This window comes from Taudactylus pleione, unplaced genomic scaffold (assembly GCF_031769625.1).
Source record: "Taudactylus pleione unplaced genomic scaffold, aTauple2 ptg000027l, whole genome shotgun sequence".
Taxonomy (NCBI): Eukaryota; Metazoa; Chordata; class Amphibia; order Anura; family Myobatrachidae; genus Taudactylus; species Taudactylus pleione.
The window spans coordinates 108,023-135,260 of NW_028284429.1; positions in this window are offsets into that span (position 1 = coordinate 108,023).

The following is a 27,238-nucleotide window of genomic DNA, read 5'->3' on the forward strand; positions in this document are numbered from 1 at the left end:
GAGACTGTGCTATATGTCACTGTATTGTGTGTCTGCTGTCAGAGACTGTGCTATATGTCACTCTATTGTGTGTGTGTGCTGTCAGAGACTGTGCTATATGTCACTGTATTGTGTGTGTGCTGTCAGAGACTGTGCTATATGTCACTGTATTGTGTGTGTGCTGTCAGAGACTGTGCTATATGTCACTGTATTGTGTGTGTGTGTGTGTGCTGTCAGAGACTGTGCTATACGTCACTGTATTGTGTGTGTGCTGTCAGAGACTGTACTATATGTCACTGTATTGTGTGTGTGCTGTCTGAGACTGTGCTATATGTCACTGTATTGTGTGTGTGCTGTCAGAGACTGTGCTATATGTCACTGTATTGTGTGATTGCTGTCAGAGACTGTACTATATGTCACTGTATTGTGTGTGTGTGCTGTCAGAGACTGTACTATATGTCACTGTATTGTGTGTGTGTGTGTGCTGTCAGAGACTGTGCTATATGTCACTGTATTGTGTGTGTGTGTGTGCTGTCAGAGACTGTGCTATATGTCACTGTATTGTGTGTGTGTGCTGTCAGACTGTGCTATATGTCACTGTATTGTGTGTGTGCTGTCAGAGACTGTACTATATGTCACTGTATTCTGTGTGTGCTGTCAGAGACTGTACTATATGTCACTGTATTGTGTGTGTACTGTCAGAGACTGTGCTATATGTCACTGTATTGTGTGTGTGTGCTGTCAGACTGTGCTATATGTCACTGTATTGTGTGTGTGTGCTGTCAGACTGTGCTATATTTCACTGTATAGTGTGTGTACTGTCAGAGACTGTGCTATATGTCACTGTATAGTGTGTGTGTGTACTGTCAGAGACTGTGCTATATGTCACTGTATTGTGTGTGTGCTGTCAGTGACTGTGCTATATGTCACTGTATTGTGTGTGTGCTGTCAGAGACTGTGCTATATGTCACTGTATTGTGTGTGTGCTGTCAGAGACTGTGCTATATGTCACTGTATTGTGTGTGTGTGCTGTCAGACTGTGCTATATGTCACTGTATTGTGTGTGTGTGCTGTCAGACTGTGCTATATTTCACTGTATAGTGTGTGTACTGTCAGAGACTGTGCTATATGTCACTGTATTGTGTGTGTGCTGTCAGAGACTGTGCTATATGTCACTGTATTGTGTGTGTCCTGTCAGAGACTGTGCTATATGTCACTGTATTGTGTGATTGCTGTCAGAGACTGTACTATATGTCACTGTATTGTGTGTGTGTGCTGTCAGAGACTGTACTATATGTCACTGTATTGTGTGTGTGCTGTCAGAGACTGTGCTATATGTCACTATATTGTGTGTGTGCTGTCAGAGACTGTGCTATATGTCACTGTATTCTGTGTGTGCTGTCAGAGACTGTGCTATATGTCACTGTATTGTGTGTGTGCTGTCAAAGACTGTACTATATGTCACTGTATTCTGTGTGTGCTGTCAGAGACTGTGCTATATGTCACTGTATTGTGTGTGTGTGCTGTCAGAGACTGTGCTATATGTCACTGTATTGTGTGTGTGCTGTCAAAGACTGTGCTATATGTCACTGTATTGTGTGTGTGCTGTCAGAGACTGTGCTATATGTCACTGTATTGTGTGTGTGCTGTCAGAGACTGTGCTATATGTCACTGTATAGTGTGTGTGTGCTGTCAGAGACTGTGCTATATGTCACTGTATTATGTGTGTACTGTCAGTGACTGTGTTATATGTCACTGTATTGTGTGTGTGTGCTGTCAGAGACTGTACTATATGTCACTGTATTCTGTGTGTGCTGTTAGAGACTGTACTATATGTCACTGTATTGTGTGTGTGCTGTCAGAGACTGTACTATATGTCACTGTATTGTGTGTGTGCTGTCAGAGACTGTGCTATATGTCACTGTATTGTGTGTGTACTGTCAGAGACTGTGCTATATGTCACTGTATTGTGTGTGTGTGCTGTCAGAGACTGTGCTATATGTCACTATATTGTGTGAGTGTGCTGTCAGAGACTGTGCTATATGTCACTGTATTGTGTGTGTGCTGTCAGACTGTGCTATATGTCACTGTATTGTGTGTGTGTGCTGTCAGAGACTGTGCTATATGTCATTGTATTGTGTGTGTGCTGTCAGACTGTGCTATATGTCACTGTATTGTGTGTGTGCTGTCAGAGACTGTGATATATATCACTGTATTGTGTGTGTGCTGTCAGAGACTGTGCTATATGTCACTGTATTGTGTGTGTGCTGTCAGAGACTGCTATATGTCACTGTATTGTGTGTGTGCTGTCAGAGACTGTGCTATATGTCACTGTATTGTGTGTGTACTGTCAGAGACTGTGCTATATGTCACTGTATTGTGTGTGTGTGTGTGCTGTCATAGACTGTGCTATATGTCACTGTATTGTGTGTGTGTGTGCTGTCAGAGACTGTGCTATATGTCACTGTATTGTGTGTGTGTGCTGTCAGAGACTGTGCTATGTCACTGTATTGTGTGTGTGCTGTCAGAGACTGTGCTATATGTCACTGTATTGTGTGTGTGCTGTCAGAGACTGTGCTATACGTCACTGTATTGTGTGTGTGCTGTCAGAGACTGTGCTATATGTCACTGTATTGTGTGTGCGCTGTCAGAGACTGCGCTATATGTCACTGTATTGTGTGTGTGTGCTGTCAGACTGTGCTATATGTCACTGTATTGTGTGTGTGCTGTCAGAGACTGCGCTATATGTCACTGTAATGTGTGTGTGCTGTCAGAGACTGCGCTATATGTCACTGTATTGTGTGTGTGTGCTGTCAGAGACTGCGCTATATGTCACTGTATTGTGTGTGTGTGCTGTCAGATACTGTGCTATATGTCACTGTATTGTGTGTGTGTGCTGTCAGACTGTGCTATATGTCACTGTATTGTGTGTGTGCTGTCAGAGACTGTACTATATGTCACTGTATTCTGTGTGTGCTGTCAGAGACTGTACTATATGTCACTGTATTGTGTGTGTGCTGTCAGAGACTGTGCTATATGTCACTGTATTGTGTGTGTGCTGTCAGAGACTGTACTATATGTCACTGTATTGTGTGATTGCTGTCAGAGACTGTACTATATGTCACTGTATTGTGTGTGTGTGCTGTCAGAGACTGTACTATATGTCACTGTATTCTGTGTGTGCTGTCAGAGACTGTGCTATATGTCACTGTATTGTGTGTGTGTGTGCTGTCAGAGACTGTGCTATATGTCATTGTATTGTGTGTGTGTGTGCTGTCAGACTGTGCTATATGTCACTGTATTGTGTGTGTGCTGTCAGAGACTGTACTATATGTCACTGTATTGTGTGTGTGTGCTGTCAGACTGTGCTATATGTCACTGTATTGTGTGTGTGTGCTGTCAGACTGTGCTATATGTCACTGTATAGTGTGTGTGTGTACTGTCAGAGACTGCTATATGTCACTGTATTGTGTGTGTGCTGTCAGTGACCGTGCTATATGTCACTGTATTGTGTGTGTGCTGTCAGAGACTGTGCTATATGTCACTGTATTGTGTGTGTGCTGTCAGAGACTGTACTATATGTCACTGTATTATCTGTGTGCTGTCAGAGACTGTGCTATATGTCACTGTATTGTGTGTGTGCTGTCAGAGACTGTGCTATATGTCACTATATTGTGTGTGTGTGCTGTCAGACTGTGCTATATGTCACTGTATTGTGTGTGTGTGCTGTCAGACTGTGCTATATGTCACTGTATTGTGTGTGTGTGCTGTCAGAGACTGTGCTATATGTCACTGTATTGTGTGTCTGCTGTCAGAGACTGTGCTATATGTCACTCTATTGTGTGTGTGTGCTGTCAGAGACTGTGCTATATGTCACTGTATTGTGTGTGTGCTGTCAGAGACTGTGCTATATGTCACTGTATTGTGTGTGTGCTGTCAGAGACTGTGCTATATGTCACTGTATTGTGTGTGCTGTCAGAGACTGTGCTATATGTCACTGTATTATGTGTGTGCTGTCAGAGACTGTGCTATATGTCACTGTATTGTGTGTGTGCTGTCAGAGACTGTGCTATATGTCACTGTATTGTGTGTGTGCTGTCAGAGACTGTGCTATATGTCACTGTATTGTGTGATTGCTGTCAGAGACTGTACTATGTATTGTGTGTGTGCTGTCAGAGACTGTGCTATATGTCACTGTATTGTGTGTGTGTGTGTGTGTGCTGTCAGAGACAGTTCTATATGTCACTGTATTGTGTGATTGCTGTCAGAGACTGTACTATATGTCACTGTATTGTGTGTGTGTGCTGTCAGAGACTGTACTATATGTCACTGTATTCTGTGTGTGCTGTCAGAGACTATGCTATATGTCACTGTATTGTGTGTGTGCTGTCGGAGACTGCTATATGTCACTGTATTGTGTGTGTGCTGTCAGAGACTGAGCTATATGTCACTGTATTGTGTGTGTGTGTGTGTGCTGGCAGAGACTGTGTTATATGTCACTGTATTGTGTGTGTGCTGTCAGAGACTGTGCTATATGTCACTGTATTGTGTGTGTGTGTGTGCTGGCAGAGACTGCTATATGTCACTGTATTGTGTGTGTGCTGTCAGAGACTGTGCTATATGTCACTGTATTGTGTGTGTGCTGTCAGAGACCCTACTATATGTCACTGTATTGTGTGTGTGCTGTCAGAGACTGTTCTATATGTCACTGTATTGTGTGTGTGCTGTCAGAGACTGTGCTATATGTCACTGTATTGTGTGTGTGTGTGTGCTGTCAGAGACTGTACTATATGTCACTGTATTTTGTGTGTGCTGTCAGAGACTGTGCTATATGTCACTGTATTGTGTGTGTGTGTGCTGTCAGAGACTGTGCTATATGTCACTGTATTGTGTGTGTGTGCTGTCAGAGACTGTGCTATATGTCACTGTATTGTGTGTGTGCTGTCAGAGACTGTGCTATATGTCACTGTATTGTGTGTGTGTGTGTGCTGTCAGAGACTGTGCTATATGTCACTGTATTGTGTGTGTGCTGTCAGAAACTGTGCTATATGTCACTGTATTGTGTGTGTGTGCGTGCTGTCAGACTGTGCTACATGTCACTGTATTGTGTGTGTGCTGTCAGAGACTGTGCTATATGTCACTGTATTGTGTGTGTGCTGTCAGAGACTGTGCTATATGTCACTGTATTGTGTGTGTGCTGTCAGACTGTGCTATATGTCACTGTATTGGGTGTGTGCTGTCAGAGACTGTGCTATATGTCACTGTATTGTGTGTGTGTGTGCTGTCAGAGACTGCGCTATATGTCACTATATTGTGTGTGTGTGCTGTCAGACTGTGCTATATGTCACTGTATTGTGTGTGTGCTGTCAGAGACTGTACTATATGTCACTGTATTGTGTGTGTGTGTGTGTGTGCTGGCAGAGACTGTGCTATATGTCACTGTATTGTGTGTGTCCTGTCAGAGACTGTGCTATATGTCACTGTATTGTGTGATTGCTGTCAGAGACTGTACTATATGTCACTGTATTGTGTGTGTGTGCTGTCAGAGACTACTATATGTCACTGTATTGTGTGTGTGCTGTCAGAGACTGTACTATATGTCACTGTATTGTGTGTGTGCTGTCAGAGACTGTACTATATGTCACTGTATTGTGTGTGAGTGCGTGCTGTCAGACTGTGCTATATGTCACTGTATTGTGTGTGTGCTGTCAGAGACTGTGCTATATGTCACTGTATTGTGTGTGTGCTGTCAGATACTGTGCTATATGTCACTGTATTGTGTGTGTGCTGTCAGACTGTGCTATATGTCACTGTATTGGGTGTGTGCTGTCAGACACTGTGCTATATGTCACTGTATTGTGTGTGTGTGTGTGCTGTCAGAGACTGCGCTATATGTCACTATATTGTGTGTGTGTGCTGTCAGACTGTGCTATATGTCACTGTATTGTGTGTGTGCTGTCAGAGACTGTGCTATATGTCACTGTATTCTGTGTGTGCTGTCAGAGACTGTACTATATGTCACTGTATTGTTTGTGTGCTGTCAGAGACTGTGCTATATGTCACTGTTTTGTGTGTGTCCTGTCAGAGACTGTGCTATATGTCACTGTATTGTGTGATTGCTGTCAGAGACTGTACTATATGTCACTGTATTGTGTGTGTGTGCTGTCAGAGACTGTACTATATGTCACTGTATTGTGTGTGTGCTGTCAGAGACTGTGCTATATGTCACTATATTGTGTGTGTGCTGTCAGAGACTGTGCTATATGTCACTGTATTCTGTGTGTGCTGTCAGAGACTGTGCTATATGTCACTGTATTGTGTGTGTGCTGTCAGAGACTGTGCTATATGTCACTGTATTGTGTGTGTGTGCTGTCAGAGACTGTGCTATATGTCACTGTATTGTGTGTGTGCTGTCAGAGACTGTGCTATATGTCACTGTATTGTGTGTGTGCTGTCAGAGACTGTGCTATATGTCACTGTATAGTGTGTGTGTGCTGTCAGAGACTGTGCTATATGTCACTGTATTATGTGTGTACTGTCAGTGACTGTGTTATATGTCACTGTATTGTGTGTGTGTGCTGTCAGAGACTGTACTATATGTCACTGTATTCTGTGTATGCTGTTAGAGACTGTACTATATGTCACTGTATTGTGTGTGTGCTGTCAGAGACTGTACTATATGTCACTGTATTGTGTGTGTGCTGTCAGAGACTGTGCTATATGTCACTGTATTGTGTGTGTACTGTCAGAGACTGTGATATATGTCACTGTATTGTGTGTGTGTGCTGTCAGAGACTGTGCTATATGTCACTATATTGTGTGAGTGTGCTGTCAGAGACTGTGCTATATGTCACTGTATTGTGTGTGTGCTGTCAGACTGTGCTATATGTCACTGTATTGTGTGTGTGTGCTGTCAGAGACTGTGCTATATGTCATTGTATTGTGTGTGTGCTGTCAGACTGTGCTATATGTCACTGTATTGTGTGTGTGCTGTCAGAGACTGTGCTATATATTACTGTATTGTGTGTGTGCTGTCAGAGACTGTGCTATATGTCACTGTATTGTGTGTGTGCTGTCAGAGACTGTGCTATATGTCACTGTATTGTGTGTGTGCTGTCAGAGACTGTGCTATATGTCACTGTATTGTGTGTGTACTGTCAGAGACTGTGCTATATGTCACTGTATTGTGTATGTGTGTGCTGTCATAGACTGTGCTATATGTCACTGTATTGTGTGTGTGTGTGTGTGCTGTCAGAGACTGTGCTATATGTCACTGTATTGTGTGTGTGTGTGCTGTTAGAGACTGTGCTATATGTCACTGTATTGTGTGTGTGTGCTGTCTGAGACTGCGCTATATGTCACTGTATTGTGTGTGTGCTGTCAGAGACTGCGCTATATGTCACTGTATTGTGTGTGTGCTGTCAGAGACTGCGCTATATGTCACTGTATTGTGTGTGTGCTGTCAGAGACTGTGCTATATGTCACTGTATTGTGTGTCTGCTGTCAGAGACTGTGCTATATGTCACTCTATTGTGTGTGTGTGCTGTCAGAGACTGTGCTATACGTCACTGTATTGTGTGTGTGCTGTCAGAGACTGTGCTATATGTCACTGTATTGTGTGTGTGCTGTCAGAGACTGTGCTATATGTCACTGTATTGTGTGTGTGTGTGTGCTGGCAGAGACTGTGCTATATGTCACTGTATTGTGTGTGTGCTGTCAGAGACTGTGCTATATGTCACTGTATTGTGTGTGTGCTGTCAGAGACTGTACTATATGTCACTGTATTGTGTGTGTGCTGTCAGAGACTGCTATATGTCACTGTATTGTGTGTGTGTGTGCTGTCAGAGACTGCGCTATATGTCACTGTATTGTGTGTGTGTGCTGTCAGACTGTGCTATATGTCACTGTATTGTGTGTGTGCTGTCAGAGACTGTACTATATGTCACTGTATTGTGTGTGTGCTGTCAGAGACTGTGCTATATGTCACTGTATTGTGTGTGTGCTGTCAGAGACTGTGCTATATGTCACTGTATTGTGTGATTGCTGTCAGAGACTGTACTATATGTCACTGTATTCTGTGTGTGCTGTCAGAGACTGTACTATATGTCACTGTATTCTGTGTGTGCTGTCAGAGACTGTGCTATATGTCACTGTATTGTGTGTGTGTGTGTGCTGTCAGAGACTGCGCTATATGTCACTGTATTCTGTGTGTACTGTCAGAGACTGTGCTATATGTCACTGTATTGTGTGTGTACTGTCAGAGACTGTGCTATATGTCACTGTATTGTGTGTGTGTGCTGTCAGACTGCTATATTTCACTGTATAGTGTGTGTACTGTCAGAGACTGTGCTATATGTCACTGTATAGTGTGTGTGTGTACTGTCAGAGACTGTGCTATATGTCACTGTATTGTGTGTGTGCTGTCAGTGACTGTGCTATATGTCACTGTATTGTGTGTGTGCTGTCAGAGACTGTGCTATATGTCACTGTATTGTGTGTGTGCTGTCAGAGACTGTACTATATGTCACTGTATTATGTGTGTGCTGTCAGAGACTGTGCTATATGTCACTGTATTGTGTGTGTGCTGTCAGAGACTGTGCTATATGTCACTATATTGTGTGTGTGTGCTGTCAGACTGTGCTATATGACACTGTATTGTGTGTGTGTGCTGTCAGACTGTGCTATATGTCACTGTATTGTGTGTGTGTGCTGTCAGACTGTGCTATATGTCACTGTATTGTGTGTGTGCTGTTAGAATTATTATTGTCGTACTGCAGTGGTCGGGGAACAGCGGTAAATTACCCCACATGGAGTAAAAATGAAATTCCTGGGGTTAATGGACGAGCAGCCGGGCATGCATATGAATCATTGTATGATATAGAATATTTCATATGCATGCCGGGCTGTCCCGCAGGGAGAATCTAAGCAGGACGCCCGCTGAGATGTTATTACCAGCAGGTGCCCGGCTCCTTCCCTGCAGCGCCGCATTATCCGGAGGCTGGCGTTCTCTTCTGAACTGCAGCTTCTGCCTCTCTCCATGCGCACTATGGGAGAGATGTCATGACGTCTTTCCCATAGTTCTGAGGAACAGCCGGGCGGACAGGACGGCGGCGGATGCAGGAGCGGAGATTAAGGTAAGTGGGTTTTTTTTTTTTTTTACAAACGGCACTACAGGGGCATTATATGGGGGCACTACTACAGGGGCATAACTATGTAGGCACTACAAGGGCATTATATGGGGGCACTACTACAGGGGCATAACTATGGGGGCACTACTACAGGGGCATTATATGGGGGCACTACTACAGGGGCATTATATGGGGGCACTACTACAGGGGCATTATATGAGGGCACTACTACTGCGGCATAACTATGGAGGCACTACTACAAGTGCATTATATGGGGGCACTACTACAGGGGCATAACTATGGGGGCACTACTACAGGGGCATTATATGGGAGCACTACTACAGGTTGCATTATATGGGGGCACTACTACAGGGGCATTATATGGGGGCACTACTACAGGGCATAACTATGGAGGCACTACTACAAGGGCATTATATGGGGGCACTACTACAGGGGCATAACTATGGGGGCACTACTATATGATTTCTTTCCTTTCAAATCCAGGGGGTAACATCGGCGTATCTAAATATATTTTGGGGTAAAAGGTAAAAAAGTTCTCTGACCCCTGTCTTACTGTATATTTTTAAGGTGCCACAAAGTGTCTGCAGGGCAGTACAAGGAATATACATAGTAACAAAGGGGTGATTTGGGCTCAGACAGATGGTGACAGCTGCCATAGCACTAATATGGTGACGCAGAGGAGGCACAGTCAGAGATGTGCGCTAACCATCAAGCTTGCGCAGATCTCTGAGTCAGCCGTAATGAGACATAGTACAAGTACATTACAGCGCAACGTGACATATCTAAGTAACAACATGCAATAATAACGCGTCAGACTAGGTAGAGGTACAGTATCAGTGTTACTGAATGGGACTATAAGGCACGGAGCACAGGTGACATGGATAGTGGCAGTATGAGCACACGAGGACAGATGGACCTGCATGTGAGAGCTTACATACTGGGGGGCTATAATGTGTTTTCTATAAGAGACTGTACTGTGTATATGAGTGATTGTAATATGGTAACTGTGAGTGAGTGTTCTCATAGAGGGCGCACCCCTCCCAACTCTCCCAATTTCAGCATGCGCGCGCGTCCATTCAGTGCAGGGAGACGGCTGGGGGCAGCCCAGCTGCTGACAGAGCGCTGGGCTTGCCCCCAGCTTGACGTGAAACTGGAGGCGTGCCATACAGGTACGCCCCCCAAATAATGGTAGTTAGGCTACGCCCCTTTTTGGGCACGCGTGGCTTCGGCACATGTGCGGTATTAACGGGCGCTATCCTGTTCCTGCACAGGGCGCGGCTCCTCCTGGAGCCGGCCCTGGTACTATGAGTGAGTGTTCTGTATGTGTTGTGACTGTACTGTATGTTATATGGGTGATTGTACAGTATATGATGAGTGACTGTACTTACAGTATGTACTAAGAGTGACAGTGACTTTGTCATTATTATGTAACATATATATATATATATATATTTTAAATAAATTTGCGCTTTAATACAATAAGAATAAAAAAAATACTTGATTCAATAGCTCTATTCAATAAAAGAATCAAATTACACCTGACATTCTTTTGCTACATTTATGGAACAAATTAGTTTCATCCATGACAAGTTTACAAACTGAATATTCAAAACATACTGGTTTGTTACTAAGTAAATCTTGCTACATAGTGCATTTGTGCATTACAATTGCTGTCTTGCAGCACAAAAAAAATATTTCATTTATTCCGTATTTCTGTTCCCACAGTGCCCCCTGCTGCCAACATGGGAAATAACATCGGGGAAACAAAACTTATTTTATGATGCAGAATGCAAAGCACCTGGGTGCAGCTAATTAGGATTCTCTGAGCTCTGGAGACACCTCCATAAAGCAGAATTGTGTTTAGATTTGCGGCAGGAAAACTCCAAAGTACTTTGTCTAAAAGTTTGAAAGTCATATCAGAATTCCAAGCTCTCACCCTGCCATTACATAGGAAATTCAGTCTTTATCCTTTATTGCAATAGCCAAGTCATCATGCAGAGGGAAATGGCTGTTACCCTTCCCAACAGCAAGTCACGCCCCAAATATCCATCACCTGACGGTAATAAGTAACATTGAGAAGAAAATAGCTGTGTTTAAGAATGGAGGGTGTAGCATCAGGAATAACCCTCTGGTGCCGCTCGTCCTGGGCTACAGATAGCTAATATCCCATTCAAATGGGGGATATTTTTGTACAAATTGTCTATAATGTAACAAAAGAATGTACTATATATGTATATTTCCAACACATTTCTTTGACTAAATTAGGTAAATAGGTAAGGTCACTGAGATGGCAGAAGAAAGGAATCAACATAAAAAGACAATTAAAGAATTTATTCTTGAAATTATGGCCCTCATTCAGAGACGGTCGCAAGAAGCGATCGCTCTCTCTGAATGAGGGCGGCCGCTTCTTTTTTTTAGTGCGGCCTCCTGGTCACTTAGCGACCTACCAGTTTGATGGTCAAGACCATCGCGACCATCGGGGCTTGCGACGAGACCCTAAGGTTGGGTCTCAGCAACCGCAAGCCTCAGAGAGCTTCCTGCTCTGATCGAGCAGGAAGCTCCCCACTGACATCACTGGTGATGTCAGTGCGGCCGCCCACAAAACGGCTGGCATTCCTTAAGTAACGTCTCCATTTGTGTAGCCACCCCCAGCCCCGCCTACAAAATGGGGTGAACTGTCGATCAACACCGACAGCCGCCCCATTTGTAGTGAGCTCTGGTTTCTCTCTCGCTCCGGGGCTTGCGCACGTGCAGTGCGGTCAATGCGCAGGGGATAAACATCGACCCGGTTGCGAGCACTCAGCGCTTACAACCGGGTCTGAATGAGGTCCTATGTGTCGTCCACGAGGTCATGTGAATGTGGATTTTGGGTAAATCCACTGAACAGGGTGAGACTGTTAAGCCGCACATCCACATGCCGACTGGGGAAAGACAGTACGATTACAATGAGCCAATGAGCGGCTCCTCCACACGGGTCCCAGCCAATGAGTGGTCGCTAATGGAAGCCGCCGCAGATTGGCTGGCGCCCCAGCACTAATGATAGCTCAAGCCCGGAGCTGTCATTAGCGATACTGTAACAATATGCTGTAGCGTCTTATTATTATCCTTTATTTATATGGCGCCACGAGGTTTCCGCAGCGCCTCACAAGGTACATTAACAAATGAGCAAACTCGTAAAACAGCGACTTACAGTACAGACAATACAGAATAAGAACATGGTTATAAACATTACTGCAGCGATCATAGCACTCAGAAAAGCAGCAGGGCGTCAGCTACCAGGTGTTAGGTGCCCTTGTGGGGAGTTCTGAGTAGATGATCGTATGAGTGAGGGAAGGAGAAGCACATAAGGGAAGAGGGCCCTGCTCGTGAGAGCTTACCTTCTATAGGGGGGGGGGTCTTGTTACAGTGTGTCCAGGGCCCTCTTTGGAATACTGCGGAGAACATCATGGGACAAAAGGAGAGTATTGGATCTTTTTTTACAGCTACAACCATTGGATACTTTACATTGAGAAGGGGACGTGAACATCTGGGAGCAGATAAGTATGTGTATGTATGTATGTATGTATGTATGTGTATGTATGTAATAAAACTTTAGTTTCACGGTGTGTGTGTCTTGTTTTTTTTACACATTTCATTACAGGTGAACCACAGGTACCAGTGGCCCCTTAATGCCCCGCATGCTGGTACTTGTGGTTCTCCAAGTACCAGCATGCGGGGGAGGCATGTGGGGGAGGCTTGCAGTTCTACTGTAAAGACAATGTTGTTAATTCAATTTTTAACACTATACCTACACTATCAACCCGCCACCCACCGCCCAGGGGTTTCGGGGATAGTCCCAGGCTATCAGCCTAGGCCAGGGGTGCCCTGGAGAGGGGGTCCCCTTTAATGGAGGGGTCCCCAACTCCCCATGGATCCCTGGCCTGAGCTGAAAAATGGTTAGGGCTGATTCTGCGGCTGGGGGGCCCAGCAAATGGGGACCCCTGTCTGTGGCATCAGCCCCCCGCTTGAAAGGGTCCAGTGCTGGTTTTAATTTTAGGGGTACCCCTATGCAAATTTTTTACCCCTATAATTAAAACCAGGACTGGCCCTGCAGCCAGGTGCTGTTACTTAAATTAACGGTGGAACCATACTCATTTTGTTCCCCGTAATTTTTTGTACCGGGACTGGCTGGCAAGTCCGGGGCTGGTTATGCTTTTGGGGGGGGGGACCTTATGTCATTTTTTTTCTAACTTTTAACAAGTATTTTACATACACAAGCAGCCCTCACATATTTCACTGATATGTGCTGGCTTCCAGTAAGTAATCGCATCTAAACTCACATCTAAACTCACATCTAAACTCGCAATTTTGGGGGAAAAAACTCACTTTGCTTCACCATCGGAAAACTCACTTTCAGCTAAACTCACTTCTTAGTAAATTTCTGAGTTTTAAAAGGGAAAACTCTCCCGAGCTTTGGTGAAGCAAAGTGAGTTTAAACACAACCAAACTCGATTCTTAGTAAATTTACCCCTAAATCTCAGTTCTGATTCTATCTCTGAGCCCGTGTCCTTGTGAAATTGTCTTTATGTCTTTAGTATTATACTAATGATATTACTGCTATTAGATTGCAATATACTGTATACTATCATTTTATAATCTGATCTAGTAAGACTATAATTTTTGTAGTCCTTATTTTGTAGGCTTATTGAGCTGTTACATAGTGATCTCCGCGTATCTGGCCAAGTATTTCGACTGCTGGCTCCCTGTGCCTAACACCTCGGCTTTGAAGACGCCAGCCATCGGGGGACATTACCACATGGAGCCTTGAATATACCGGTGGCAAGTATTATCTGAACATCAGACTTTATAAATGTAAGGTGTATAATACATAAGGGGTTACAGCAGAAAGAAAACTTTTTATCTGTGAATTATAAGCTCCCTGAACAAGGGTAGCGCCTTGTCCTCCTCTACATATTGGAGCTGTTGAACATTTGCATATGGGACACTTTGTGAAAAAGACCTACCAGGTATATACTAACTGCAGCACTAGTATATACTAATTTGTTGGGGGAAAAAATACAGTGAACATTTGAGAATTTATAGACTGTTGAGAATTATCGGAGACAGGAAAATGACGCAAATGTGCTGAATTTAATATACGTTTGTGATTTATGTGCTTTACAGCATTGAATGTTAGTGATTATTATATGCTATTTTAATTTAATCTTTTAGTAATAAATATTTAGTTTTTTTTCGATACAAACAAAATGATGTTGTGAACATGTCACTCCCTGATTCATAAGCCGCCTTTTCTATACATTGTGTCTGATTGGGCCGGCAGCATTAGATTGCTTTCCTCCGTCCCTAAACCCAAATGGAAGCCGGTCCAGCTGCTCCGGGATAGTATGAATGAACTCAGAAGATGTGTTACCTCCTGCGAGTCCCCAGGGGTGGAGCACAGCAGCAGAGCTCAGAGACCTTCCACTGATCTGGCCAGTGTCACGGCCAGGGTATTTCAGCATGGCGCTAGGCGGGTGTTACCTGTGAGGTCGTTGTGGCGCGGGCTGTCTGGTGGCGGAGCTGGTGTCTGGCGGGGGGCTTTGGCTGCGCGCGTTGTGCGGCCCTGTTGTCACTCTGCACTGGTGAGGCCTGGCGGCGTCTCCGTTCCGTTTGGCATGGGCGCCGCCATCTTGCCTTCTGGCCATGTGATGCGGCTGGCCAATCCTGGTGAGTCACATGTTCCCTCCGGCCAGTAACAGCACGGCATGGGGTATTTAGGAAGGGTCAGTGCCTTCCTTCTTTGCCACTGCAACGTGTATCTCAGCCTAGCTGAGAAGGAGTTCTCTGTGCTTACCTGTTCCTGTGTATTCGCTGTCTGCCAGTCTGCCTGTCAGCTCCTAGCTCCCACTGGACTACCCCGCTTCCTCCATCACCCTTGCCCATACATCCTGCGCTTCAGTTCACTACCTGTATACCTGGCTTGTTTATTTTCAGTTCCATACCTGCAAACCTGGACAGCTCTAATTGTTTCTACTTGGACATTAACCCTTTTACTCCCACCACAGAACTCTTGTGCACATTATATATTCCTGGACTTTTATTTACTGCCATTATATCATACATGCCTACTCTCCCGGGAATCGCGGGAGGCTCCCGATTTTTCGGGTAACCCCCCGCGATCCCGGAAGAGTAGGCATATCTCCCGCATCCCGCCCACTTCCTAGTGAAGTGGGCAGGATGTGGAGATTTTACCTGAAATTATCGGGTCCGTCGGAAAGGGGCGGGGCTAAATTAGGCAAATCGCGTCATTTAGCCCCGCCCCCTCCTCACGGACCCGCGAATCACGGGGGTTTTCTGTAAAGGGGGCGGGGCCTAATGCCATCTATTGTCTGGCCCCGCCCCCCGAAGAGGAGAGCAGCAGGTCCCCTCCTGCTGCTCCCGGAAAGCTGCCCAGGAATGTAGGTAAGTATGCATTATATGTCTACTCAAGCACTTATTAAAAATTCTAGTTTTATTTTTAAATCTGCTTCTGTGATCGCTCCTGCTACCACCCCGGGTCCACAAACAACCCAGAACATCACAGTTTGCACTGGCCTCATGGAGCCGGCCACGGATCAGGAGTCAGGAGTGGATTTATTCAGGTGCATTTCTGGTCGTTTAGAAAATCTGGAAAACATGCAGCATCAGATGGCTCAATTTCTGCAAGAGATGTCCAAGCGACAGGATAGTTTGCAAACTTCCTTTTCTACCCCTGAAGTACCAGCATCTACATCCGCATCAGCGTCTGGGAATACAGGAGGCAGATCATCTCCCCGCTTACCTCTTCCTTTACCAAATAAATTTGACGGCAATCCTAAACTCTGCCGAGGATTCCTAAATCAGTGTGACATACATTTTACCCTACAGCTTGACAACTTTCTAACTGCAAGAACTAAAGTGGCCTATATAGTCTCTCTGTTATCCGGCCAGGCCTTGGAATGGGCTTCCCCACTCTGGGAGCGCTCAGATCCACTGCTGGATAATTACGCAGGCTTTGTGTCATCCTTCAGGAGGATTTTCGATGAACCTGGGCGTACTGTATCAGCATCATCAAACATCATGACACTGAGGCAAGGGGTTCGTCCTGTCAGTCAATATGCCGTGCAATTTCAAATTTTAGCATCAGAGCTCAAATGGAATGAGGAAGCCCTCACCTCGGCCTTCTGGCATGGGTTGTCAGACCGACTAAAGGATGATCTAGTCACTCGAGAGCTTCCTACTAATCTGAACGACATGATTTCGTTGTGTATCAAAGTTGACCTACGCTTCAGGGAACGTCAGGCTGAAAAAAACAGAACTGACCGGCAAAGGTCATTTACCCCCTCCATTTCTACCCGTCCCATTCCTTCCCCTACTGAAGAGGAGCCTATGCAGATGAATCATACACACCTCTCTAAAGAAGGTCAGAGAAGAATGCAAAAGAACCTCTGTCTGTACTGCGGAGAGTCTGGTCACCCGCTGATCTCCTGCCCCCGTAAACCGGGAAATGCCAAATCCTAACTGACCCTGGAGACATCAAGTTAGGAGTTATGAACCCGTCTCCAAAAATTAAAGATTTCACGATTACCCTAGCCTTGGATCTTAAACCCAAACCTGTCTTTGCTACTGCTCTACTTGACTCGGGAGCAGCCGGAAATTTCATAACGTCTAGTTTCATAGATAAATTTCAGATTCCTTGTTTGTCTCTCAACCATGCCATCTCTCTGACCTCTATAGACGGACGCCCTCTAACTAACAGGATAGTCACCAAAGAGACTCAACCAGTATTGGTCCGAATTGGGGCACTTCATTCTGAGTCCTTAAAATTCCTGGTGATATCAGAGGCCTCTCAAGAAATTGTTCTTGGTCTACCCTGGTTACGTCAACATAATCCCAGGATTGATTGGAGTTCTATGCAGATTCTGTCATGGGGTATGGACTGTCAGAAATCCTGTCTTCCAAAGATTCGACCTGTGAGAAAGATAGTTCCATTAGTTTCTTTTGCCATTCCCAAGGAATATCAGATGTTCGCCGACGTTTTCTCTGAACAACAAGCAAATATCTTACCCCCTCATAGGGAATGGGACTGTCCAATTGAATTGATACCTGATAAGATACCACCTCGTGGTCGTACCTATCCGCTGTCCTTGCCTGAGACTCAAGCCATGACTGAATACATCCGGGACAACCTGGCAAAGGGGTTCATTCGCCCCTCTACTTCACCTGCCGGAGCTGGGTTTTTCTTCGTTGGCAAGAAGGACGGTGGTCTAAGACCATGCATCGATTATCGAGGCCTTAATGACATTACTGTAAAGAATCGATACCCTCTTCCCCTGATTACTGAGTTGTTTGATAGGGTCAAGGGCTCTGTCATTTTTTCGAAATTAGATCTAAGAGGGGCTTACAATCTCATTCGTATCCGAGCTGGCGATGAATGGAAGACCGCTTTTAATACCAGAGATGGACGTTTCGAGTATTTAGTAATGCCTTTTGGATTGTGTTACGCCCTTGCTGTCTTTCAAAGTTTCGTTAATGAGATTTTCCGGGATCTGTTATATGTTTCGGTTGTTGTCTATCTGGATGACATACTGATTTTTTCACCCTCTGTGGCTAAACATCAAGAACATGTTAAAGAAGTTTTGACCCGTTTGAGAGAAAACCACCTTTACTGCAAACTGGAGAAGTGCGTCTTTGGAGTGCTCAGTGTACCTTTTCTCGGCTATGTAATATCTGGCTCCAGTTTAGAAATGGACTCCAAGAAGGTACAGGCAATTCTGGATTGGACCCGACCTCAGACACTGAAGGCCATCCAGAGATTGTTGGGCTTCGCAAATTATTATAGACGCTTCATTAAGGGATTTTTTACACTGCTGGCTCCCATTTCAGCCTTGACCCGCAAAGGTGCTAATCCTGCCCAATGGTCACCTGAGGCAGAGTCTGCCTTTCATCTTCTAAAACAGGCCTTTATCTCAGCACCAGTTCTTCGACAACCCGATTTGGACAGGCCTTTTTTGTTGGAAGTAGACGCATCATCTGAAGCTGTGGGAGCAGTCTTATCTCAACGTTATGAGGACAACCGAGTCCATCCGTGTGGGTTCTTTTCTAAAAAATTCTCTCCTGCCGAAAGGAACTACGCCATAGGTGAGCAAGAACTACTAGCTGTAAAGTTGGCGTTGAAGGAATGGAGATATTTGCTAGAAGGCGCCAAGTTTCCATTTACTGTATTTACGGACCATAGAAATCTCCTATTTCTCAAAAACCTCCAATGTGTGAGTCCTCGTTTGGCCCGCTGGGCAATATTCTTTGCCAGGTTTCAGTTCACCCTGACCTTCCTGTCTGGAGCACTTAATCAGAAGGCTGATGCCCTATCGAGATCTCTCCTCTGTGATGATCAATCTGAAAATCAAAGCAATACCCCTGTGTTGGAATCAAGAGTTTTCGCCGCATTACAACTTCAGCCTCCTACGGGAAAATCATTTGTGGCCCCGGAATTAAGGAAGCAGCTTCTCACTTGGGCACATTCCTCTCGCTTCGCAGGGCACTCAGGCACTCGGAAGACCTTGGAGTTCCTGAAAAGACACTATTGGTGGCCTTCCATGAAGGCAGATATAATGGAGTTTATCTCTTCCTGCTCCTCCTATGCCCAGCATAAATCATCACGACAAGCTCCAGCTGGGGAATTGCTTCCATTACCTACTCCATCACGTCCATGGACGCATCTCTCCATGGATTTCGTCACAGACCTGCCAGTCTCTCAAGGTTTCAACACTATCTGGGTTGTAATTGACCGATTTTCTAAGATGGTCCACTATATACCGTTGAAGAAGTTACCTTCTGCCCCTGACCTGGCACAGTTGTTTGTCCAACACATATTTCGTCTACATGGCCTTCCTGCTGAAATTGTCTCTGACCGTGGTGTGCAGTTTACTGCAAAATTCTGGAGGGCTTTGTGTTCTGTGCTTCAAGTGAAGTTAAACTTTTCCACGGCCTACCATCCGCAAAGCAACGGCTCCACCGAGAGAGTTAATCAAGATCTAGAGACTTTCTTAAGAATTTTTATGTCATCTTCCCAGGACAACTGGGCTGCCTTGCTGCCGTGGGCTGAGTTTGCACATAATGCTTCCTACCACTCGTCAACTAACCAAACGCCATTTCATGTTGTATATGACCTTCATCCTCGTGTTCCCGAATTCCGAAGCCTGCCTGTTTTCGATGTTCCGGCCGTGGAGGACACGGTGCAGAATTTTGCTGCCATCTGGACTCAAGTACGGTCTGATTTGTTGAAGGCATCCTCTCGCTATAAGACCCAGGCCGATAAGAAGCGTAGAATAGTTCCACGCATGCAAGTAGGAAACCAGGTCTGGTTGTCTACTCGGAACCTTCGTCTAAGAGTTCCATCTATGAAATTTGCACCCCGCTTCATCAGTCCCTTCACCATAACAGACATCATTAATCCAGTGGCCTACCGTTTACAGTTACCCCCATACCTAAAAATTCCCAATTCCTTCCATGTTTCCTTATTAAAGCCCCTAGTCCTGAATAAGTTCCATAATGCTCTACCTGCTTCTCCTCGAGTCCAGACGGAGAGAGGAGTTGAGTTTGAAGTCGCCCAGATCTTGGACTCTCGTCTACGCAGAGGTCATCTTCAGTATTTGTTGGACTGGAAAGGTTACGGTCCAGAGGAACATTGCTGGACCGATGCTCGTGATGTCCACGCTCCCACGCTCATCAGGAGATTCCATTCTGCCCATCCGGAGAAGCCTGGTGAGTGTCCTGAGGCCACCCCAAAAGGGGGGGTACTGTCACAGCCAGGGTATTTCAGCATGGCGCTAGGCGGGTGTTACCTGTGAGGTCGTTGTGGCGCGGGCTGTCTGGTGGCGGAGCTGGTGTCTGGCGGGGGGCTTTGGCTGCGCGCGTTGTTGTGCGGCTCTGTTGTCACTCTGCACTGGTGAGGCCTGGCGGTGTCTCCGTTCCGTTTGGCATGGGCGCCGCCATCTTGCCTTCTGGCCATGTGATGCGGCTGGCCAATCCTGGTGAGTCACATGTTCCCTCCGGCCAGTAACAGCACGGCATGGGGTATTTAGGAAGGGTCAGTGCCTTCCTTCTTTGCCAGTGCAACGTGTATCTCTAGCTGAGAGGGAGTTCTCTGTGCTTTCCTGTTCCTGTGTATTCGCTGTCTGCCAGTCTGCCTGTCAGCTCCTAGCTCCCACTGGACTACCCCGCTTCCTCCATCACCCTTGCCCATACCTGAGTGCCTGAGCCTGCTGACATCCTGCGCTTCAGTTCACTACCTGTATACCTGGCTTTTTTATTTTCAGTTCACTACCTGCAAACCTGGCTTGATTATTTTCAGTTTCACTACCTGCACACCTGGACAGCTCTAATTGTTTCTACTTGGACATTAACCCTTTTACTCCCACCACAGAACTCTTGTGCACATTATATATTCCTGGACTTTTATTTACTGCCATTATATGTCTACTCAAGCACTTATTAAAAATTCTAGTTTTATTTTTAAATCTGCTTCTGTGATCGCTCCTGCTACCACCCCGGGTCCACAAACAACCCAGAACATCACAGCCAGACATCATGGAGATTAACTTGGCTTGGAGGTGATGCGAGCATCCCCCAGATTAGGCCATAGACGTAAATTCACAGGAGATCTAGGAGTCTATTTATCAAGCAATGAAAAGTGGGGAGACCAGTGGAGAAGTTGCTCATAGCAACCATCAGCTCCTACATATCGGAGTAGACTGTACTTGATAAATGCTACTTGAAAGCTGATTGGTTGCTATGGGCAACCTCTCCACTGGTCTCAACGTCTCCACATTTTTCACTGCTTGATAAATAGACCCCCTAGAGACATTTTTCTTTGGTAATCTACAGGTCCCTGCTGGCCCTGGTGCCAGGGCTAGCTGGCACTTGTGGTTCTTCAACAGCCAGCTTGTCCCAGGGGCCATGTTTGTCAATGATCCATGCTGGGACGTGTCATTTGTCAAAAACAAAGGCCCTCATTCAGAGCCGTACGCTCTGAGCAGAGCGCACACTCTGATTGAGGGCCGCCCACAGCCTATACGAGCGTGCAGTTTGATGGGCGCGATGGTCTTGACCATCGCGACCATCGAGACTGCGAGCCGGAGCCTGCGGTTGAGGTTTTCAACCGCAAGGCCCGGAGTGATTTTGGCTCTATCAGAGCCAAAATCACTCCCACTGACATCATTAGTGATGTCAGTGGGCCGGCTTCTGACGGTAGGCGTTCCCTTGGGAACGCCCCCGTCAGGGAGGCACGCCCCCGGCACGCCCACCAAAGGGGGCGTGCTGTCAATCAACATCGACAGCACGCCCCCTTTGATCAGACACAACGAGCGAAGCAAAGTCCTTCGCTCGTCGCGTCTGGCGCATGCGCACGACGGAGCTCCCGCCGTCGTGCGCATGCGCAGTGCACAACATCGACCCACTTGCGAGCGGACAGCCGCTTGCGAGTGGGTCTGAATCATGCCCAAAGTGTGCTAAATATATTATTTATTACCTCCATAACTGCTGGCCTGGAGTATGGGGCAGAGCAGAGCCTTGGAGCTATTGGCACCAGGGCTGGTCAAGAGGGCGTACCCACACATTTGTGTGGCCTGACTCCACCAGGGAAACTAGCAAAGCACAATGCTGGTTACATTAATATCAGGGAGATCCCCAGGTTGGATTTTGCCCTAATTTTCGGGTAACTAGCAGTGGGCTTATTAAAAAGTGGGGGGACCCCAAGGTTTTTCTGTGACTATTATTTTTTTTTTTCTGTATTTAGCATGCAGTAGTCTGCAGACAGTACCTGCCTACTTCTGTGACATCACAAAATCGCTCAGTTGGAGAGCAGGTTGTTCAGTCGGCTGGTCTGATGAAAAAGTGGGATAGTGCAGGGAGTCCCAGTTAAGGGGCACATCCACTAGACGATCTACTCCCTGTCCAATCTCTAAACGATTTTCTGTTGATTTCTTCCCTTGAAATTTTATCTTTCAGTCTGAACGATTTGCAAACGATCTTTAATATATCAAGTGAAATTGACCTGCATGTTCAGTTGACTGATGAGATGATCAAACGACCAACGGGAGCGCGCATCGTTGATCGTTAACGACCAAACACTGCACGATTTATAAATGATTTTTAAAAGGTTGAACGATAACGACGTCGTTATCGTTCATCGTTTTTGTGTTAAAAATGGACGATAAAGTGGACGACTGAACGATAACGATAACACGCCCAGTGTGTACACACCTTAACTGATCATTTAGTTGGCCAGAAAGTCCTACGGTTGTCTATGGTCAGCCTTAGTGGCTCTAATTCAAAGACGAGGCAGAAATCTGCTCCAGGACAGGGGGCAGACAAACACGACGGCCACTAAAAACTGCGCATCGTGCAATCCTATTGCTGAAGTTTTCGCATGTGAGAAAACTCCAAAGACCAAAAAACGGCGATGTAGCCCGTTATTATAACGCAATTATAATAAAGGGGCTCATTTAGAGTTGTACGGTACTGCACAGCGGCAGGGAAGCGCCTGTGCAATACGCTAACGCAGCAGGAGGCTTCTGAGGTAAATAAACACCTCTTGAACACATCACAGATCCGAGTGCTGCATCCTAAGACGGATCTTCTGCGACACCATCTGCAATCTGAGCAGCCCTGAGATTGCCCCTAACAGCTCCGTTATCGGAAGACGCAGACCCCGTCCTGGCCACTCCTACAAAACGGAGCTTGGTCTCTGCGTGTCTGATATCTGCCGTGGTACCTCCATTACCATAGGTTTATATGGGGGCTGCTAGGCTGCCGGATTTACCAAGCTCCGGACTGCGAAGCATTGGCCATTAGCCGCTGTAGCCTATGGGTTACAGATTGCCAACATTACTGGGAGAGGGATCTATTAGCGCCCTCCCCGACAGTAGCCACCGCACTGCCAGCAGTTCAGTGTAAAATTCAGCCAGGTGACGTGTACTATGACGCTGCCTGTTAATTATGCACGCCTCTGAAACGGCGTTGAAACACTCAGGCACGCCTGCGTACGCAACTCCACTCCCCTGTTACTATTGCCCTGCCCCTGTTACCACCCACAAACGGCCTCTCCTGTCACTCATTCCACTGGGCTGTCTTTGCAGGGCGAGCGAGCGCTTCCCGATCGCTTGTACGAGTTTGCGCACATTAACGAACATCGTCTGCAACGAGCGGCCGCTTGCTAGCGAGCAGGTCTGAATCAGGCCCAGAATCTTTTATTGCCATGAATAGCGATGATAAGAAATTATAATTATTAGGTCTAAAACCTGATAATTGATAAATATGTCCCTAAGATAGAGAACGCATCATGTAGGAGTATAATTACTAAGAGGGAAGTTTGTAAAATAAACGTATTATTAAAATGAGAAATCTCAGACAATTCCCCTTTATTATACAGCGACGGGCAGTCAGACAGGAGCGTCTCTCAGCCTTTCCCAAAATACTGAGAGGTTTCAGCGCTCTGTGACCTAAATTTATGAGACATCACAAGACAGTCAGATGTGTTCTGCCTCCTCCAGGGAATGATAACCAAAGGAAAATGTGTTATTATAAGCAACATATAATCTGTTCCCCCAATATGTTCTCTGGGCCTGAGGCAGCGATCAGGGGAAACAGGAGCAATTTACTCCTTTACAAAACCAGGTAAAAATTACCAGCCGGTCGATGTTTGTGCTCCGGGCATGCATCTCAGCGCACGTGTGCGGACCAGCCGCTGCGATCGGGAAGCGATCGCAGTGAGCATGCAGTCCAATCGCATAGTGAAAGACATGAAGTGACCGTTTAGGGGTGGTGATGGGGGGGGTGGTCGAAGGAACGCATTTGAACGCCGTGCATAATGAAGCCTTTGCGATTGCATACGCTGGCAGAGGTCTAGAAACGGGGGAGTGGAGGTGAGAACGCAGGCGTACCTGAGCGTCTTAACGCTGTTTCAGAGGCGTGTATAATTAAGAGGCAGCGACATAGTACACGTCACCTGCTTGAATTTGATACTGAATCACTCGCAGTGCTTGCGGTAGGTTATAGTCAGCCACAAGTGCTGCGATCGCTTCCGATGGTATTCGATGTTACCGATGGTTGTATACACTTCCTGGAGATGACGTGTATCTTAAGACGGGCTGGTGGGTATCTGCATACACAGCTCGATCGCATGCAAAGACATAGTGGGCGTGCTAATGCCTTGCCGGGCGATTGCGGACTTGAATACTTTCGCTGCGTGCAAACGCATCTAACGAGCGGGTCTGAATCGAGCCCCAAGTTCAGGAATGCTTTGCATTGTAACCACCATAGTAACATATGGGGGTGCAGCTGATGTCGGAAATGGGGGGACTGCTGTCATCTCTCCATAATACATCTGAGGGATAATTAATATTTGTGGGTGTCCCCCAAAAATAGGTATTTAGGGGGAATATGCTGCAAATATTATGATAAATAGGCTATTAAGTGTTTAGTAAATATTATTTTATCTGTTCTAAAAGTTTACCAACCTGTACATGTACATTTAATATCTCCTTAGTAATAATTCCAATTATCCCCTTATCTGTGTAAGTATTTCCCTTATCTCTGTGTTTTCCATGTACCGTCTGTGTGTTACAGAGTGTCCCTGTGTGTCTATAAATGTGTAACAAGCAGCTCTCTGTCTGGGAATGTTTACACCTTAATTCATTATTTTGTTTCACTTACTAGAGCAAAGTCCACCCTAGGACAAAGTACAGCCGAATATATCCTCCTGCCCCCCATGAATCCCCCGTCACCCCCAGCTGGTATCACTGCGGGGAGAATGATCATACTACATGGCATCTATAGCTCTGCCACAGAGATCTGTGCCAATCCCCCGTCACCCCCGTCTGGTATCACTGCGGGGAGAATGGTCGTACTACATGGCATCTATAGCTCTGCCACTGAGATTTGTGTGTGAATCCCCCGTCACCCCCGGCTGTTATCACTGCGGGGAGAATGGTTGTACTACATGGCATCTATAGCTCTGCCACAGAGATCTGTGCCAATCCCCCGTCACCGCCTGCTGGTATCACTGCGGGGAGAATGGTCGTACTACATGGCATCTATAGCTCTGCCACAGAGATCTGTGCCAATCCCCCGTTACCGCCGGCTGGTATCACTGTGGGGAGAATGGTCATACTACATGGCATCTATAGCTCTGCCACAGAGATCTGTGCCAATCCCCCATCACCGCCGGCTGGTATCACTGCGGGGAGAATGGTTGTACTACATGGCATCTATAGCTGTGCCACAGAGATCTGTGCTAATCCCCTGTCACCGCCGTCTGGTATCACTGCGGGGAGAATGGTCGTACTACATGGCATCTATAGCTCTGCCACAGAGATCTGTGCCAATCCCCTGTCACCGCAGGCTGGTATCACTGCGGGGAGAATGGTTGTACTACATGCCATCTATAGCTCTGCCACAGAGATCTGTGCCAATCCCCCGTCACCGCTGGCTGGTATCACTGCGGGGAGAATGGTCGTACTACATGCCATCTATAGCTCTGCCACAGAGATCTGTGCCAATCCCCCGTCACCGCCAGCTGGTATCACTGCGGGGAGAATGGTTGTACTACATGCCATCTATAGCTGTGCCACAGAGATCTGTGCCAATGCCCCGTCACCACCGGCTGGTATCACTGCGGGGAGAATGGTCGTACTACACGGCATCAATAGCTCTGCCACAGAGATCTGTGCCAATCCCCTGTCACCGCCGGCTGTTATCACTGCGGGGAGAATGGTTGTACTACACACCATCTATAGCTCTGCCACAGAGATCTGTGCCAATCCCCCGTCACCGCTGGCTGGTATCACTGTGGGGAGAATGGTCGTACTACATGGCATCTATAGCTCTGCCACAAAGATCTGTGCCAATCCCCTGTTACCGCTGGCTGGTATCACTGCGGGGAGAATGGTCGTACTACATGGCATCTATAGCTGTGCCACAGAGATCTGTGCCAATCCCCCGTCACCGCTGGCTGGTATCACTGCGGGGAGAATGGTCGTACTACATGGCATCTATAGGTGTGCCAGAGATCTGTGCCAATCCCCCGTCACCGCTGGCTGGTATCACTGCGGGGAGAATGGCTGTACTACATGGCATCTATAGCTCTGCCACAGAGATCTGTGCCAATCCCCCGCAACCCCCTGCTGGTATCACTGCGGGGAGAATGGTCGTACTACATGGCATCTATAGCTCTGCCACAGAGATCTGGGCCAATCCCCCGTCACCGCTGGCTGGTATCACTGCGGGGAGAATGGTTGTACTACACGGCATCTATAGCTCTGCCACAGAGATCTGTGCCAATCCCCTGTCACCGCTGGCTGGTATCACTGCGGGGAGAATGGTCGTACTACACGCCATCTATAGCTCTGCCACAAAGATCTGTGCCAATCCCCCGTCACCGCCGGCTAGTATCACTGCGGGGAGAATGGTTGTACTACATGGCATCTATAGCTCTACCACAGAGATCTGTGCCAATCCCCCATCACCGCCGTCTGGTATCACTGCGGGGAGAATGGTCGTACTACATGCCATCTATAGCTCTGCCACAGAGATCTGTGCCAATCCCCCGTCACCGCCAGCTGGTATCACTGCGGGGAGAATGGTTGTACTACATGCCATCTATAGCTGTGCCACAGAGATCTGTGCCAATGCCCCGTCACCACCGGCTGGTATCACTGCGGGGAGAATGGTCGTACTACACGGCATCAATAGCTCTGCCACAGAGATCTGTGCCAATCCCCTGTCACCGCCGGCTGTTATCACTGCGGGGAGAATGGTTGTACTACACGCCATCTATAGCTCTGCCACAGAGATCTGTGCCAATCCCCCGTCACCGCTGGCTGGTATCACTGTGGGGAGAATGGTCGTACTACATGGCATCTATAGCTCTGCCACAAAGATCTGTGCCAATCCCCTGTTACCGCTGGCTGGTATCACTGCGGGGAGAATGGTCGTACTACATGGCATCTATAGCTGTGCCACAGAGATCTGTGCCAATCCCCCGTCACCGCTGGCTGGTATCACTGCGGGGAGAATGGTCGTACTACATGGCATCTATAGGTGTGCCAGAGATC